Here is a 9,897-nt window from a genome sequence, read left to right as displayed (position 1 = left end):
AAAGAAAAGTGACAGAAATGTGACTGCCTTAATTTAATGTCTTCTACTTATTAAAATATGCCATAGATAAAATGAAAAGTACAAATGAGAATATTCAACACATGCAGAATTGCCAAATTTTATGTTATAATTGCCATAGTTAGACCATAAGAATATATTAATTATATGCCAATTGGTAAAGTTCATTTAATTATTCCTGAATAATACACTTAAAAACCCAACAAATTCTTAGTTGGAACATAGACTAAACAAATAGTAGGAGAAAAAAAAAACTTCAGTAACATTTTACATGAGAAAACCTATGTCAAAATTTTTTTATTAATGTTATTAATTCATGTAACAATGATGATTATGAAACCTAATGAATAACTGTGATGTATCATTTAAATCTCACAGAAAGAAAAAATTAAAATTTTACAAAAAAAAAAGAGTGGTGGAAATAAAGTAGATCCACAACTTACATAATGCTATGGGATTATATGTGGTATAACCCCTTTGAAAAACCTCCTTGTTATTAACTCCTAAGTTTAAATTTTCACATACCTTATGAATCAATGATTCAAGTCCGTGGAAAGTATTCTGAGAAAGTCTGGTACAAATACAACCATATGTGTATGTATATACACATAAACACACACACACACACACACACATATATACATACCGATATATGTATATGCCTGTAAAACTATATATGTATATGTAGGTGTATATATGTATCTATATGCACTATATATATATATATTGCATATATATATATATTGCATATATGTGTGTATATGTATATATGCATTATTTTTATATATACTTATTCTCATATATACACATATATGAATGGTTATAGAAGCAATATGTATTGTAATAAATGCCTGAAAGCAACTCAGATGACTCACAAGAAACTGAGTGAATAGTATAATCTGGTTATATTTATATAAGTGAATGACACATACTAGTCAAAAAGACAGAAGTATCATGACTTACATTAACAGAACAATCTTATTTACAATACTAAATGAAAAAGTAAATAACCAAATTATATACATATCATGATACTTATTTTGCTTTGGTCAAAGCAACTGAAATTAAGCGTGCATGTTCAAGGAGTACAAATTAATGTATAAAAGCTTTTGCACACACAGAGGTGTGCCTATACATAAAATGCATCAGATGCCATAAGAGAATGAAATCATAAAGACATGAAATTGTAAGCTCAGAATTCAAAACAATAATTTAAAGATTATGTTGGTTATAGGATGACCTGGGGATTAGTGAAAAGGAAGAAACTAGTGGCTATATGTAGATAACTTCTCAATGTCTACCTTCTATTTTGGTTGTAGGATTGTAGGTACCTATTTCATTATTAATAATGAAATATATGTTTAACTATGTAAATTAAATAAGCCAAACATAGACCAATGCAGAGAGTACATTAAGAATCAATGTTGGGTTGGGGATATAGCTCAGTTGGTAGAGTGTTTGGCTTGCATGCACAAGGTCCTGGGTTCATTCCCCAGAACCATACACACACAAAAAAAGAATCACAGTTAATTCAATTATATGCTCCTTAGGTTGAAAAAAACTTTTCATAGCAAATTAAAAAAAAGTAAACAATAAATGAGAGTGTGTCTAAGTTTTTGGGAAAATACGTCTACCAAAAGTTTGAAATCAAATCTATCCATGCATTAATTTGCCATTGAAATTTACATTGCTACAATGATATAAATAATATAAAACTAATAACTTAATCTGCTCCAACATTTTTTAGCACCACTAGGCTGTGTGGCATAACTAAATGAAAATCTTTTTTAGAGGGATAAATACTCAACCTACACCCTTCATAATTTCCACAATAAAATGTCTAGAAAACAGAAGTTCAAACAAGGTAAAAAAAAAATTCACCACAGATAATGTTGGCAAAGGCAAAAGAAACATGCACTTAATTTAACAAAATTATTAGACACAGACTATAAATAGTGATATAAATATCTAAAACAAAATCCTAAAATAATAAAAAAAAGAAAATGACAAAGGTATTGCACCAATTTAATTTCACATTAGCCTCCACCAATTTACCCACATTAGGATGACAATAATTTAATAAAGGAAAACAGCAAATATTATTGAAAAAATAAAAAGTTGATAATTTCATACTTTGTTGTTGAAAATTTAGAATAGTATAGCTGCTATGGAAAGCATTTTGTTGGGTCCTTCGGAACACTGAATTAAGTAATTATGGGTGGTGGGAAATCTAAAGGTGTGGGAAATAGCATCAGTCTAGAAATTCAGACAAGTTATTACACTCAAGTCAAAATTCTACAGGGCAGCAGACTGGAAATTCAGGCATGGTTTCTAAGTTATCATCTTGGGGCAGAATTTCTTTTCTGGGAAACCACTGATTGCATGAATCTCATCCACATTGTGAAGAGTAATCTACTTTCCTCAAACTCTACTGATTTGAATGTTAATTACTCTAAAAACTACCTTCACAGAAACATCCAGATGGGTATCTGACCAAACAACTGGGAACTATAGCCTAGCCACAGCAATACAAAAATTACATCATCAACATAATCCAGGAGAAGCTTCAAGTGCAGAATGCAGTGTCAAATCTCTTTCCTTTGCTGCAGCATATTTTGACATTGAGGCTTTGTCACCCCAAGGTCTCCACCAATCTATTTTGAGCAGCTAGTGTGAATTTAAAAAACACATTATTGACCATTATTTATGTAACATAATCAAGTCATAAGTGATACAACAGTTGAATATTATTTAAGAGGAAAATAGGACAAAGTGTATTAATTCATCTTTTATTACCATTACAAAAATCTGAGGCTGGCACTAACAAAGAAATGAGGTTGATTTAGATTAGAATTTTGGAAACTGAAAATCCAAACATCCTAGGGGCAGCTCCACCAAGGGTCCCCTAACTGCATCACATCTTGGTGGGATCACCACAATTGTGGAAGTTTGTTCAACAGAGATATCACCTCACAAAACAGGAAACCAGAAAAGGATCAGTTTCAGGCTTTTTAACAACATTCTTGTAAGAGCTAACTCAAGAGTCCCTCAAGAAATAGTTTAATACCTTCTGAGGACATCAACCCTGATGATCTATCACTATTTCTCACCTCCTAAAGGTTCAACACCTCTTCACCACCACAGTGAGGATGAGGTCTCCACACCACAAAACCCTAAAAGATGCACTTGCACCAAAAGAGCAGATAGTAAGATGGTTCCAGAAAGAATACCCAAAGGAGCAAGTAGGGATAGAACAATCAGATATTAATTAGTAACCTAGGGTAATGTATATAAAGTAAACTGATGCAGTAAGGATGTGGTGATGATTATGCTGATTAAATGTAGGATAAGAAAATAATGGGATACTAAAATATTACAGAATCATAAAGTGTTATTAGTACAGAATGAAATATTAATAACTAAACCTCAGTAGAACAGAAATATTGGCAGGTTTGGTCTCAGGCATATGTTTGTATGTATTTTTGATTGTGTGTGTGACAGAGGGGTGTGTATGAGAGAGATTTTTGTATTCAAACTAAGAAAGCATACCTTAAATGTACACATTGTCCAGTTGTACAACATTATAGCAAATTTCTCATACTAATGACCTCTAGTTTGCTTTATTACTGAGACAAAGTATTCAAATATGTCAATGCCCTGGAAATATATAAGATCATGGCCAGGTAGACATAGTTGAAGGATATCTGAAAGATCTATTAGTTGCTAAGACCGCTCATTTTACTGGTATATGTCTAAGAAACATTACAATGTGAAAAACTTAGTGTTTTATTTTATTTATTTGAGAAGTGTTAACCCATAAAATAAAGGAATGCAATATAACTTGGGATATAATTTAGAACTTAATTATTTAGAAATATTATTAGGAAGAAGCACAAATAAAAAACAAATTACATGTTCCTCTCCTATTGGAACTCAAAATATACTAATCAATAAAGGATGTGATGTTAAGTTATATTCCTTTTCTCATAAACCATAATATTATTGATTAGAGATCTGCTATAGAGATGGCCAGTGCCATAAGTGTTATATTCCATATAGCATAATAAGGATCTCCAAAACAGAGTAGTAAAATATACTTCATCTTACCTTTTCAGAACTTGTTTTTATCTAGTGTCCTCCTTAAAATACATTTAAAAGGAATAACAAAAACATCGGCTCAGTGGCTAAACAAAGCAGGAGATATATTTGGTATTAAGTCATTTCAAAAGGTCTCAAATGCATCTTGCAGGTGGTATACTTAAGTCAGTCTGGTCTGAAAACCCATTCTTTGTGTACCTTAGGACAGGTTTTCACACATCCCAAAATGTGCTTATATTCATTTTCTCCCAAATATGAGATGTTTTGTGACAAATTGTAATAAATAAATAAGTTACATTTCCTTTCAGTAAGGAATAGAAGAAATGTTATAGAAGAAATGACAATGTTCAGTTAGTATGAGAACTTTCAACTTTGCCAGAAATAGAACTCAAAAACAGTAGACATAATAATATCTGGGATTTAAGATTTTCCAGAATTTAAAAAGTTATAATTGATGGAAATATATATACAATATTTGTAGTATTATTGACATAATAATATTTATTAATTTTTTTAAAAAATGACAATGGAATGCATTATACTTCTTATTACATATATAAGCACAATTTTTCATATCTCTGTTTGTATATAAAGTATGTTGACACCAATTTGTGTATTTATACATGTACTTTGGATGATGATGTCTATCACATTTCAACATTCTTGCTAATTCCCTGCCCCTTCCTTTCCATCCCACCCCTCTGCCCTATCTAGAATTCATCAATTCCTCCATGTTCCTCCTCCCTACCCCACTATGAGTCCCTCTCTTTATATCAGAGAAAACATTTGGCATTTATTTTTTTGGGATTGGCTAACTTCACTAAGCATAATCTTCTCCAATGCCATCCATTTACCTGCAGATGCCAGGATTTTATTCTCTTTTATTGCTGAGTAAAATTCCATTGTGTATATATGCCACATTTTTTTATCCATTCATCCACTGAAGGGCATCTAGGTTGGCTCCACAGTTTAGCTATTGTGAATTGTGCTGCTATAAACATTGATGTGGCTGCATCCCTGTAGTATGCTGTTTTTAAGGTTTTTTTTTTTTTCTTTTTTGGTATAAACTGAGGAAAAGGATAGCTGGGTCAAATGATGGTTCCATTCCCAGTTTTCCAAGGAATCTTCATACTGCTTTCCATAGTAGCTGTACCAATTTACAGTCCCACCAGCAATGTATGAGTGTACCTTTTTCCCCACATCCTCTCCTACACTTATTGTTGTTTGTCTTCATAATAGCTGCCATTCTGACTGGAGTGAGAGATATCTTAGAGTAGTTTTGATTTGCATTTCTATGATTGCTAGAGATGATGAACATTTTTTTCATATATTTGTTGATTGATTATATATTCTCTTCTGAAAAGTGTCTGTTCAGGTCCTTGGCCAATTTATTAATTTTTTTTGGTGCTTAGCTTTTTGAGTTCTTTATATACCCTAGAGATTAGTGCTCTATCTGATGTTTGAGGGGTAAAAATTTGCTCCCAGAAGGCTGAGATTATGGCTCAGTGATAGAGCGCTCACCTAGCACCAGGGGGACCCAAGTTGGATCCTAAGCACCACATAAAAATAAAGACATTGTGTTGTGTCCATCTACACCTAAAAATAAATATTTAAAAAAATTGCTAACAAGATGTAGGCTCTCTGTTCACCTCACAGATTGCTTCTTTTGCTGAGAAGAAATTTTTAGTTTGATTCCATCCCATTTATTGATTCTTGGTTTTAATTCTTGCACTATAGAAGAAGACTCAAAAAAGCTCCTCCAGAAAACTTCTAGAACTAGTAAATGAATTCAGCAAATTGGCAGGATATAAAATCAGCACCCATAAATCAAAGGCATTTCTGTATATCAGTGACAAATCCTCTGAGAAGGAAATGAAGAAAACTATCCTATTTACAATAAACTCAAAAAAATAAAAAGATACTTGGGAATCAACTTAATGAAAGAGGTAAATGATCTATGCAATGAAAACTACAGAACCCTAAAGAGAAAAATCAAAGAAGTCCTTAGAAGATGGAAAGAACTACCTTGCTCTTGGATAGGCAGTATTAATATTATCAAAATGACCATACAACCAAAAGCACTATACAGATTTAATATAATTCCAATCAAAATATCAATAGCATTTCTCATAGAAATAGAAAAAGCAATCATGAAATTCATGTGGAAAAATAAGAGACTCAGAATAGCTAAAGAAATCCTTAACAGGAAGAGTGAAGCAGGTAGCATCACTATACCAGACCTTAAACTATACTACAGAGCAATAGTAACAAAAACAGCATGGTATTGGCAGCAAAACAGACTAGTAGACCAATGGTACAGAATAGAGGACACAGAGACTAACACACAAAATTAAAATTATCTTATATTAGACAAAAGTGCCCAAAACATGCACTGGAGAAAAGATAGCATCTTCAACAAATGGTGCTGGGAAAACTGGAAATCCACATTGAACAAAATGAAATTAAACCCCATCTCTCAACATGCACAAAACTCAAAGTGGATCAAGGATCTAGGAATTAAACCAAAGACTCTACATCTAATAGAAGAAAAGAGTAGGCCCTAATCTTCATCATGTGGGATTAGGCCCCAACTTCCTTAATAATAATTTTTTTTCTAAGCTGTCTAATAGACATTTTGTATTCTTTCTATAAAGTTCAATGCTGACCCTAAAATTGTGTAGTAAATTATATTAAAAATAATACAATAGAAAATGATGCATTTATGACTGCATTGTTAGAAGTGGTGGAAAATGGAACAAAATCTAAATAGCTATGTATAGTTATTAATTAAACAAAATAAGGTATCTCATTTTCACAGAATAGTCTTTAGGCATAACAGTGGTAATTGACATCGGATTTATGTGTATCATTTCATTTTTTAAGACACTTGTATAAATCTATGTATAAGCACTATCTGTAATATAATCATACAAACATTTTATGGAATATTTATCAAAATATTACAACATTATATACACTAAGTATGATTATATGATTAGATGTAATTAAAATATGCCTAATTATTTATATATTTTTCATAAATAATCCTATATCATTTGCATTATGAAATAACAGATACAATGAGTCATATAAGGATGATCTCAATGTCAGAAGACTGTGACTTTAAATTTAAGTAGCCAATGTTTGCTTGTTTTCTTTTAAAAAAAATAGAACAAAAATAACAACACCTTATTAAAAAGTATAAGCTGTTAAACACAGTGAAATAAAAAAAAACCTGATTCACATTATTTTTGTTACTGAATATATTTTCATTTCATCCACATTTCACATAAAGTATTATTCTTATTTATCACAATGAGGTTGAGTGTGGTAAGGAGTGAAAAAAATGATGTCAGAATCAGGCAGAGGACAATCACAAGAGCATGGTGTCATCTGCAAGCTAAATACAAAACAAAACAAAATAAATAAAACTGAAGCTCACTATATCTTAAATGGAAATTTTTTTCTATGAATATAGTAAAAAATACACAATGAGAGAAAGCATGCAGAATTACTAAATAGAACCTTATAACCAAATATTGTTCTACAATTTGAGATACATGAACTTGGTGAACAGATGATCCATCATTTTTCTTCTCAATCCTAGCAGGAAAAAAATAGGCTCATCTTATGCATTGGGGCTGAGTTACTGTGAACACAGAAAAATGAAAATTAATTTAGCAACTATATTAATTAAAGTAATTTTGAATAGGTCTGTGTAATAACAATTGTTGAAAGATTGAAGCTAATATGGTGATGATGGTTGTAGTACATCTTTATACCCTATGAGACAGTCAGTGCAGGTATGTTGTTTCCATGCTTAAAATGGACTTAGTATTGTGTGGAGCAGAGAGAGCATTGTGTGAGCATAACAGACAGCTGGCCTAGGCCACAGCCTCTCTGAGACATCTCCTGTTCTTGACCACCTGCAGTGGGCAAGATCCAATGCCCACAGCATATATGCTGCCTCAGATCCCCCTATCACCCTCAACCCTCTACCCAGCTGTTCTGCCACCCCCAATACCCTACCCAGCTGTATCCAAGAAGAAACTTGAAATACACAGTCCCAGAGAAGAGGATGAGGACAAAGATGACGAAGTGAATGAAGAAAAAGAACAGTCTTCTCATAGAAGGCAGAGGAAAAAAGATAAGGAGAGATGTTGATAAGACAAATGTCTACCTTATGAGGATGCTTAAGGAAAGGGGCAAAAGCATTGTGAAATTGGAAAGATACATTTCTTTATGAGTAAGGAAATGGAAAGAAAGAATTTAGAAATCTGCACAAATTACTCTACAACACAACAGGCTCAGTGTTCTCAAGAATGTGGATTTTCCGTTCGGAAAAAGAAGTATTCAGTATAAAATGAAGGTGGGAATGCTGGAAAAATTTAGAAATGCATATTAGGTTGTGTCTGGAAGATTCTTTGATTTGGTGAAAAGGGTCTTGAATTTCTTACTATATCCAAAGTCTTCTGGAAAACCAGTCAAAATGTAAAATAAATAAATAAATAGATAAATAAATTCTAGCGATTTCAGTAAAAAAGGAATGGAACAGTTCTGGAATGACAGAAAAGAAAAAGTGAGCCGAATATTCTAAAATTCTGCCAAATGAATTTAGTAATGATGATGAAGAAAGGAAGAACACAGAAGAATTTTCAGAAGATGAAGATAAGGAGAGTGAAGAAGAAGCACATTTGCAAAAAAGACACCCAAATGAGGAAAATAATACCTAAACCAGCTGGGCATGGTGGTGGTCATAGCAAAAATCCCATCAACTCCAGGCTGAGGCAGGAAGATTGCAAGTTTGAGTATGGTCACATCAAATTCTCAAGACCCAAAGCAACTTAGTGAGATCCTGTCTCAACAATAAATAAATAATCAATCAATTAATCCATCAATCAATAGAGTTGCTTATGTCACTCTGTGGTTAAGCATCCCTGGATTCAATCCCTGGTTTGAAACAAACAAACAAAAAAACCAACTAAACTAAATTAAAACACGAAACCAAAAGCTACTTCTAAATGTACAAATGTTAAGACAGCAGCTAGTAATACCACTGAGAAGAATCAGAACAGTCCCCAAAAAGTGAATCCGAGAATAGTTTAGATGATAAACTTTTAATTAGAAATTAGAGAAACCACCTACATATGAAAATTTAAAGGTCACAGTAAAGAAATCGTTGGCCACTGCTAACTTGGAGGAAGTCACAATGAAGCTGATTTTCAAAGAGGCATATGAATATTATCCTTATTATGATTTAACCAAAATAAAAGATTTCATAAAGACAACTGTGTAAGAGCAAATTTCTTGATATTGAGGACTTACCTAGAAGAGTTGTTCCATAGATTTGAAGATATGATTTACACCATTAGACCAGCAAAGAAAATAAATACATTTGCCTTTCTAAATACTTGCTAAGCATTGTGTTAGTAGAACTTACAGTCAACCTTTTTTTTCTTGAGTGTTAAGTAAATTTGAGTTTGCCATTTTAAATGCATTTCTATGCAGTTGCTGTTTTAAAATTTTGCATGGCAACAATTGTTTCTTGCATTTTATTGTATTTTGTACATTTTGAATTTCCTTATATAAAGTCATATATTCTTCAGCCATTGTGGGTTTTGAAGTACTTAAGATTATTTTGCTTAAGATATCCTTTTAATCAAGTAAAATAAAACAGTATAACTCATATTTATGCATGTAGAAACTATTGCAGTGTTTAACATATGAGATATTTTGAATACACATCTCTTCTGTCAGTATGAAAACTCAGTGGCAGTGTGT

General features: G+C 32.1%; 1 pseudogene; it reads left to right on the top strand.

Annotated features, from left to right (window-relative positions):
• The first annotated feature begins 8,061 nt into the window (after positions 1 to 8,061).
• Positions 8,062 to 9,412, top strand: LOC124075529 (protein DEK-like; annotated as a pseudogene).
• Positions 9,413 to 9,897: the final 485 nt, after the last annotated feature.

Source organism: Marmota monax, unplaced genomic scaffold (genome assembly GCF_021218885.2).
Source record: "Marmota monax isolate L192 unplaced genomic scaffold, Marmota_monax_Labrador192_F-V1.1 WCK01_AAM20220418_F8-fsc01194, whole genome shotgun sequence".
Taxonomy (NCBI): Eukaryota; Metazoa; Chordata; class Mammalia; order Rodentia; family Sciuridae; genus Marmota; species Marmota monax.
Note: the sequence above shows the minus strand (reverse complement) of the source record. Positions and strands in the feature narration are given on the sequence as shown.